The sequence below is a fragment of the Lotus japonicus genome, chromosome 2 (genome assembly GCF_012489685.1).
Source record: "Lotus japonicus ecotype B-129 chromosome 2, LjGifu_v1.2".
NCBI lineage: Eukaryota > Viridiplantae > Streptophyta > Magnoliopsida > Fabales > Fabaceae > Lotus > Lotus japonicus.
In genome coordinates, this window is record NC_080042.1 from 3373941 (window position 1) to 3383194 (window position 9254).

Below are 9254 nucleotides of genomic sequence, written 5' to 3' on the forward strand. Positions count from 1 at the left end.
TCTTGATGATTGCTCGAATAATCTGACTCATCACTCGGAAGGTCGAACTGCTCTTAGAGCAAAAGAGTACGTCGTACTTCGAAACTTATTGGTTTCCCATACTTATCCCTTAGGTAGCCTAAATGTTAGCTGCCGATTGGCAAAAGGTGCAGAAGCACTCAGGGTTTCCCCTAAACTAGGATCATCGACGCTTCTCATATACCCGAATTCTGATTTAAGTTCTAAGTCTTCTTCAATAATTTATCGATACTTTAAAGTGTATGAATGTTGTTTAGCGTATTATGATTTTTATTTATGAAATGATTTATAATTCTATGAGTTCTAAGGTTCCCCTTAAACCCGTGTATTTCCCCGAGAAGGTCTCGATCTCCTAAAATAGCAAAGGTTCAAACCTTGGTCCGACCTAATGATCATTCTCTTAACAGTTTCCATCACTAGCATGGCATAAAAACTCGTTACCCATACTTCGACGATATCACAATATACGAATAAATAATTGCACAAATGTTGGAAATCTGCAAGTGCACAGATATCTCCGGGTTTTAATATCGAATCCAAAGGGACAATGAGTGAGAATGATGGTTTAAGCTTGAAGCTTGTGAGTTTTGAAAGCAAGTAAATTTCAGATTTTGATTTGGTTGATTGTGACAAAACGGTTTGCAAAATAAGCAAAAGTAAATGTTGGTACATGTTGCCTTGCATTTTGTCAAAACAACTGATTGTCGAAGCAGATGTCGTGGCATCTGACCTCGTGGAGCTAGGGCATCAGTCCTTAGTTGGAATTTCTGTTGTGGGCCCTCTGAAGATTATCTGAAGATATGTTTTCAAGTTACTTAAGGTGTAAGTAGCTATTCTAGAAGGGTTTTAATTATGAGTTGTTATTTGTTGAAACAATCTTTGTTAAAAGATTGGTTTCTATCTTTACTGGTGCAATAAGCAAACTGAATCTATCAAGATTGCGTTTTGATTTGTTGTTGCTGCAATCTGTTACTTCAGCCCATGCTAACCCTAGAGCCCATGCTACCGCTGCTGAGGTTGAAGGCACCTCATGCTGCAATCTGTTACTTCAGCCCATGTTACTTCAGCCCATGCTAACCCTAATCTATAAAAGGATGAAGACCTAAAACATGAAGACCACCGAAGCTAAGAGAGAGAGAGAGAGATCGAGTGTTTTAGGATTTGTTATTGTGCTTTGTCCTTTGTTAGTTGTGAATCCTCTTTGCTCAATGATTCTATAAAGCAAATAAGGGTTCTGTATGTTTGATTGCATTCAAACTCTGATTGTTCAATGTATTCACCAATCACTGTGGCAGTGATTGAGAGAAAGTGAGAGGGGCTCTCATACTTAGGTTGAGATTCTAAGTAGAAATACACTGGGTAGATTAGGAAGTGAACTATGAACTGTTGTGTTCATGAGTGTCTGTAATTCCTGAATCTTGAGATAGTGGATTTCCTTTCTTTGGGTGAAAACCCTCCAGACGTAGGTGAAAGTTTTTCACTGAACTGGGTTAACAATTCTTGTGTCTTGTTATTTCTGGTTTAAGTTTTGTTTTACTGTTAGCAATTGTCGATCCTATTGTCCTAGCATCGTGCAGGACATTCGTACTACAGGGAACCTGAATTTACAATTGGCATCAGAGCAGGCACCCTGTTCTGATTGGGTGAGCTCCAGGGAGTTTGATTCAAGTTCTCATGGACAACAAGGAGGGAGGATCAGTCAATAAGCCACCCATTCTGGATGGTACTAACTATGACTATTGGAAGGTTCGCATAACAGCCTTTCTCAAGTCAATTGACAACAAGACTTGGAAAGCTATTGTCAAGGGTTGGAAGCACCCCACTAAGGCTGAGGTTGAAGGCACCTCTACTACTGTTGTGGAGAAACCTGATGGACCAGTGTTGAAGATGAAGCTGCTCTTGGAAACTCAAAGGCTCTGAATGCTATCTTCAATGGAGTTGACAAGAATATGTTTAGGCTGATCAATACGTGTACTGTGGCAAAGGATGCTTGGGAAATTCTGAAAACTGCACATGAAGGAACTACTCGAGTAAGGATGTTAAGGCTTCAGATGCTTACTACTCAATTTGAGAATTTGATGATGACTGAAGAAGAGACTATCTCAGAATTTCACATGCGTGTCCGTGACTTGTCTAATGCTTCATTTGCTTTGGGAGAACCTATGTCAGATGAGAAGCTTGTAAGGAAGATCTTGAGATCTCTTCCTCAGAAATTTGCTATGAAAGTCACTACAATTGAGGAGGCTCAAGAAATTGAGAACATGAAGGTTGATGAACTTATTGGCTCTTTGCAGACATTTGAGTTGAAACTGAGTGGAAAGTTTGAAAAGAAGAATAAGAGTATTGCCTTTGTGTCAAACACTGATGAAGGTGATGATGAAGACTGTGAGGGTGAAAACCTTTCTGAGACTCTGGCTATGCTAGCAAAAAAATTCAACGGAGCATTAAGAAAGATTGACAAAAGAACCAGGCCTAAGGTCCAGGACATGAAGTTCGACAACAAACCCAAGTTTTCTAATTCACAGAGGAAGACCAAGGAAGAAGAAAGATCTGGTCGGAATAAAGGAGTGCAGTGTCATGAATGTGAAGGATATGGTCATATCAGGTCTGAATGTGCCACCTGTCTAAAGAAGCAGAAGAAAGGTATGATGGTAACTTGGTCAGATGAAGACACTGAGGATGAGGAGGAGATATCTGCAAACAAAGTCAATGCTTTCTCTGGAACCATCTATGAGTCTGAGACAAGTGATGAGGGCATTTCAGATGAGGAACTGGCTGAGACTTACAAGCTGCTACATATCAAGTGGGAAGAAGCATGTAAACTTGTGAGAGAAAAGTAAAGTGAGATAGAACAACTTGTCTCTCAGAATGAAAGGATGAAAAAGCTCAGCACAAAGCTGAAGGAAGATCTGGAGGAATGGCAAAGTATTTTTACTAATGCTGATTACTAAGATCTGGAGGAATAGCAAAGTAAGTTTACTAATTATGGAAAAGGCTAATCTAATGTTGATTAATGCAGGACTTCAAGAGGACGTGGCAAATCTGACAAGAAAGCTTGAAGCTACTCACAAATCTGTTAGAATGCTGAACAGTGGTTCTGATATGCTTGATGAAATTTTGAAAGAAACCAGCAAGCAAGGAGGGAGTTTGAAGGGAATTGGCTTTGACTACAGAACATCCAACAAAGAAGATCAGAAAGGATCAAAGAAATTTGTTTCTGCTACAAAACAAACTGAATTCAAGAAATATGCCTCAGCATGTGAACCCTCAGCTCAAGCCTAGCAAAACTGTGCCTTGGAAGTGTCACTACTGTGGTAGGAATGGTCATATAAAGCCTTACTGTTTCAAGTTATATGGTTATCCTCAGATTCACAATAATATCAAGTATACAAAGCCTATTCAGATGAGGAAGCAATGGAAGCCCAAGGGTGAAATCAAATGTCAGGTAGCATACACATCTTTCAGAGCATCATCAAAGGAAGACTGGTATTTTGATAGTGGCTGCTCAAAGCACATGACAGGAAACAAGAGCTTTTTACAAGACATCAGAAATCACTCAACTAACTATGTTACTTTTGGAGATGGAGCTAAAGGAAAAATCAAGGGAGTAGGAAAGCTTGTTAGCACAGAATCTCCTAACTTGAATAATGTGTTACTTGTTAATGATTTAACTGCCAACCTGATCAGCATAAGCCAACTGTGTGATCAAGGGTATGATGTGAAGTTCAATAAGCTAGAATGTGTCGTAACCACTGATGATGAGAAAGTTGTGAGGAGAGGAGTCAGATCAAAAGACAGCTGCTATATGTGGACATCAAAGGAGAAAGCTCATGTTTCTAGATGTTTATTAAACAAAGAAGATGAGGTAAATGTATGGCATCAAAGACTAGGACATCTCAACTACAGAGGCATGCAAAAGATTATTACTGATGAAGCAATAAGAGGTCTACCCAATTTAAGCTTGGGAGAAGGAAAGCTTTGTGGAGAATTTCAGATTGGTAAACAAACCAAGGTGTCACACAAGATGCTCCAGCATCAGACCACGACAAAGGTTCTGGAACTGCTTCACATGGATCTCATGGGTCTCATGCAGGTTGAAAGCTTGGGAGGAAAAAGGTATGTGTTTGTCTGTGTAGATGATTTTTCGAGGTATACATGGGTTGAGTTTATGAGAGAAAAGTCAGAGACTTTTGAAATATTCAAGAACCTGTGTCTGAGACTTCAGAATGAGAAGGACTGTGTGATTGTTAGAATCAGAAGTGATCATGGAAGGGAGTTTGAAAATTCTAAGTTCTTGGAATTCTGTGGAACAGAAGGTATTAGTCACTAGTTCTCTGCCCCCATCACTCCACAGCATAATGGAATTGTTGAAAGAAAGAATAGAACTCTCCAGGAATCAGCTAGAGTATTGCTACATGCTAAGAAGATTCCACATCAGTTCTGGGCTGAAGCTATGAGTACTGCATGCTATATTCACAATAGAGTCACCATCAGGGCAGGGACATCCTCTACTCAGTATGAGCTGTGGAAAGGAAGAAAGCCTTCTGTAAAATACTTTCACATATTTGGAAGTAAATGCTATATTCTTGCAGATCGTGATCCCCGGAGGAAGCTTGATCCAAGAAGTGATGAAGGGATTTTCATGGGCTATTCTATGAACAACAAAGCTTATAGAGTTTTTAATTCTCGCACAAGGACCATGATGGAATCTGTGAATGTAACTGTGGATGATGAACCAAGCAAAATGGAAGAAACAGATTTGAATGAAGATGATGATAGTGCTGATGTTCCAGCCGATGCTTCAGCAACCGCCCTCGACAATGAGTCAGAGACAAGTGCTGATGAAAAGGAAGACAAAGATATCCCATCAAACAAAGCTCCATCAATCAGGGTTCAGAAGAATCACCCTCAAGAGAACATTATTGGTAATCTTCAAGAAGGGGTGACAACCAGATCCAGAAGTATGATTGCTCACAGTTGTTTCAACTCCAAGATAGAACCCAAAAATGTCAATGAAGCTCTCACTGATGAATACTGGATAAATGCCATGCAAGAGGAGTTAGAGCAGTTCAGGAGAAATGAAGTGTGGGAGTTAGTGCCTAGGCCTGAAGAAGTAAACATCATAGGCACCAAGTGGATCTTCAAGAACAAATCAGATGAAACTGGAATAGTCACAAGGAATAAAGCAAGGCTAGTTGCTCAAGGATATACTCAGATAGAAGGAGTTGATTTTGATGAGACTTTTGCTCCAGTAGCTAGACTGGAATCTATAAGACTCTTGTTGGGTATTGCTTGTCTCTTGATGTTCAGACTTTACCAGATGGATGTAAAGAGTTCTTTTCTAAATGGTTATTTGAATGAAGAAGTTTATGTTGAACAACCTAAAGGATTTACAGATCCACATCATCCAAATCACGTGTACAAGTTGAGGAAAGCCTTGTATGGCTTGAAGCAAGCACCTAGGGCTTGGTATGAAAGGTTAACTGAGTTCCTTGTAAGCAATGGTTACTGTAAGGGTGGAATTGATAAAACTTTATTTGTGAAGAATGACAAAGGTAAGCTCATGATAGCACAGATTTATGTGGATGACATTGTTTTTGGAGGAATGTCGAGCGCAAGGGTGGAGCATTTCGTCAGACAAATGAAATCTGAATTTGAGATGAGCTTAGTTGGTGAATTGAATTATTTTCTAGGGCTACAAGTCAAGCAAATGGAGGATTCTATGTTCATATCACAGAGTAAGTATGCTAAAGGCTTAGTCAAGAAGTTTGGCCTTGAAAAAGCTGGTCACAAGAGAACTCCTGCTGCTACACACATCAAATTGTCCAAGGATGAACAAGGAGAAGATGTTGATCAAAGTCTCTATAGAAGTATGATTGGGAGCCTGTTGTACCTTACTTCTAGCAGACCAGACATCACCTTTGCTGTTGTGTATGTGCAAGGTATCAAGCAGCTCCTAAGGCTAGTCATCTGCTACAAGTCAAGAGAATCATCAAGTACATCAATGGCACAAGTGACTATGGTATTCTCTATTCTCATGATACAAATTCCTCTTTAGTTGGGTACTGTGATGCAGATTGGGCAGGTAGTGCAGATGATAGAAAGAGCACATCCGGTGGATGTTTCTTCTTAGGGAACAATCTGATTTCATGGTTTAGCAAGAAGCATAATTGTGTCTCATTGTCTACAGCTGAAGCAGAGTCTATTGCAGCAGGAAGTAGTTGTACTCAACTTATGTGGATGAAGCAAATGCTGAAGGAGTATGATGTTGAACAGGATGTCATGACATTGTACTGTGACAATCTAAGTGCAATCAATATTTCCAAGAATCTCATACAGCAGAGCATAACCAAGCATATTGATATTAGACATCATTTTATTAGAGATTTGGTGGAGGATAAAATTGTCAATTTGGAGCATGTTACAACTGACAAGCAATTGGCTGATATTTTCACAAAACCCCTTAATGCAATTACTTTTGAAAAATTAAGAGGAAATCTTGGGATTTGCATTTTTGATGCATAGCAATTAGCGTGTCCCATTGTGTTAACAGCTAGTTTATTTTTCGTTATCATTAATTGTCGTTGTGACATCAGCAGAGAGAAAGTTACTTCAAGGTTCACTTGCCCTATAACTACCTCCAACGAGCAAATTGTGGTTTCTCAACCGCTTGTTCATCAATTTGCTTCAAGACTCGTTCTCTCTTGTTTGCAATTTTTCTTCAGTGTTTTGTGCTCTGTTTGCATTTCATCTCATTTCATCATGTCTCAAAGTTCAGGAAAGAATGACTCTGTCAAGTTAAAGATTGAAAGAACTGCTAAAGGAGTGAAATGCATGGGTTTGAAGAGTGGTTCCTCCCAACCATCCACAGTGTCAAAGAAATCATCTAGGAAGCCGAGGACAAGATATCCAGCAAGAAAAACCTACATGTCCAAGGTTCAAAACAAAGAGCCCTCCAATGTTCCTCTCTGTGAGGATATTACTGATGAAGAGGGAATCGATGCTGAAGATTCTCCTGTGAAATCGCCTCCTGATGTTGTGCCTGATGTTGAGACATCTGGGTCCAAGGAGATTTCTGCCAAAGAAAATTCTGGAAAGGAATCCACCTCTCATGAAGATTTAGGCGATGCTACCCAGCCTGACATCTCTGTATCATCCTCTTCAAAGGATGTTGATCCAAAGACTGGAAATTCTGAGGATACCAACTCTGCAGAGCCAACCCAGGCTCCAGCCCCTGTTCAGGACATATCTGATGGTGATTCTGATGATGAGCCCCTGGTTAAATCCATCCCTGATAGCATTGCTGCCAGAATGAAAAGAAAAAGAAGGGTCTCTACTCTAGAAGCCACTCTTTCTCCACCAAAGAGATCCAAGTCATCTCCTGTAACCTACAAATCTCGACAAGCAAGCGTGAAGGGTAAGGGAAAGCAGAAGGCTGTCAAGACTCCAAGTGAGAAGAAGAAAAAGAAAATTCCAGTTGATGTTGAAGACTCTGAGTCAGATGCTGAAGCCGATGTCCAGGGCATTCGACCCTCTGAGAAAAAGAAGTTTTCTGGTAAGCGTATTCCTAAAAATGTTCCTGCTGTTCCTATTGATAGAGTGTCTTTTCATTTGGAAGAGAATGTTCATAAGTGGAAGTTTGTTTGCAAGAGGAGAATGGCCAAGGAAAGGGAAGTTGGTTATGATGTTCTTGAGTGTAAGGATGTTATTGCTCTTATTGAGAAGACTGGTCTGATGAAGACAATTCAGAATGTTAGAAGATGGTATGACAAGCTTGTGAGAGAGTTCTTGATGAATCTCTCTGTGGATGTTGGTCTTCCTGATAGTGATGAATTCAGGAAAGTGTTTGTGAGGGCTGAATGTGTTGTGTTCTCACTTGCTGTGATCAATCAAGCACTTGGAAGAAGTGCTATTGAGTTTGCTGATGAAGAGGTGTCTATGGATAATGTTGCCAAGGAACTTACTGCTGGTTATGTGAAGAAGTGGCCCAGCAAGAAGCCGTTGTCCACTGGAAATCTTACTGTGAAGTATGTCATCCTTAATAGGATTGGTGCTGTGAATTGGGTTCCTACCCAACATACCTCTGGTGTTTCTGCAACCATTTCTTAAAATTTCGTCTTCATAAAGTCGTCCAATATAACAGATACTTGATCGCGTTCATCTCACGTTACATCGAAAACCTAAACGTGAATAAGAAATTAATTATTTAATCTATCTTAAAAACTAGGGTCTTACAACTATTATAGAGAATCAAGTACACAAAAGGTCTTAATTGAATATCCCTTGTTCACAGCCTTTCCTACGTATTACTACCTGCAGTTTATTACTTAGGTATCTCCCTAAGTATGAGAACCCCCCCTCACTTTTTCTCACAATCACTGCCACAATGATTGAACTTACAATGAGCAACACATGTTTGAAGAGATTACAACTCAAATAAACAAACCAACTCTAAGCCTTATGATAAATAATGATGACAGTATAGTGGTGTACAAATAACACAATAAAGACTTTTAAACACGAACCCTAAAAATACAATGATATTCTGATCAATGCACAATTCCCCACCGAGCAACTAGGGTTAGATCTTCTTAAATAGAAATTCTTTAGCAGCTTTTGTTCTTCAATGAGCTTGCACAAAACCAGTGTTTTGAAAACCGTACAGAACCGGCCGGTCCGAACGGTTCAACCGGGAACCGGGCATATGGACGGATTGATAAGCATATGAAACCGGTCACTTATCAAACCGGTGGAAGAACCGCTGAACTGATAACAAACCGGGAAAAACCGGTAGAACCGGCCGGTTCATGGTTTTTGAATAAATGGGAAGAATGAGAAAAATTGCATGTTGCAGGCAAGGTTTGAACCCGGGACATGAGGCAATAAAAAACACAAGCATACCAATTGTGCTAGCATTGAAGTTATCTAATTAATGCCAAAGTTATAAATATATTATATTTATTTAATGAAATGTTTGAAACATTTTAACAATGTGCCTCGATATTTAACTTATGACTTATGAGTAATGATTACTTGAATACACAAAAATTATTATATTTTGAATATAATAGTTCATATTTATTTAAATATAGAGATAAATTAAGTAATGATTCTTTTTATAGCGGAAAGCATTGAAATTCATCTTCTAACGATTGATCTTTGAACCTTTCCTTCCTCAAATCATATGTCTTTAACTCTTTTCACTTGGGCTTACATTCAAGGAGTAAGTAATAATT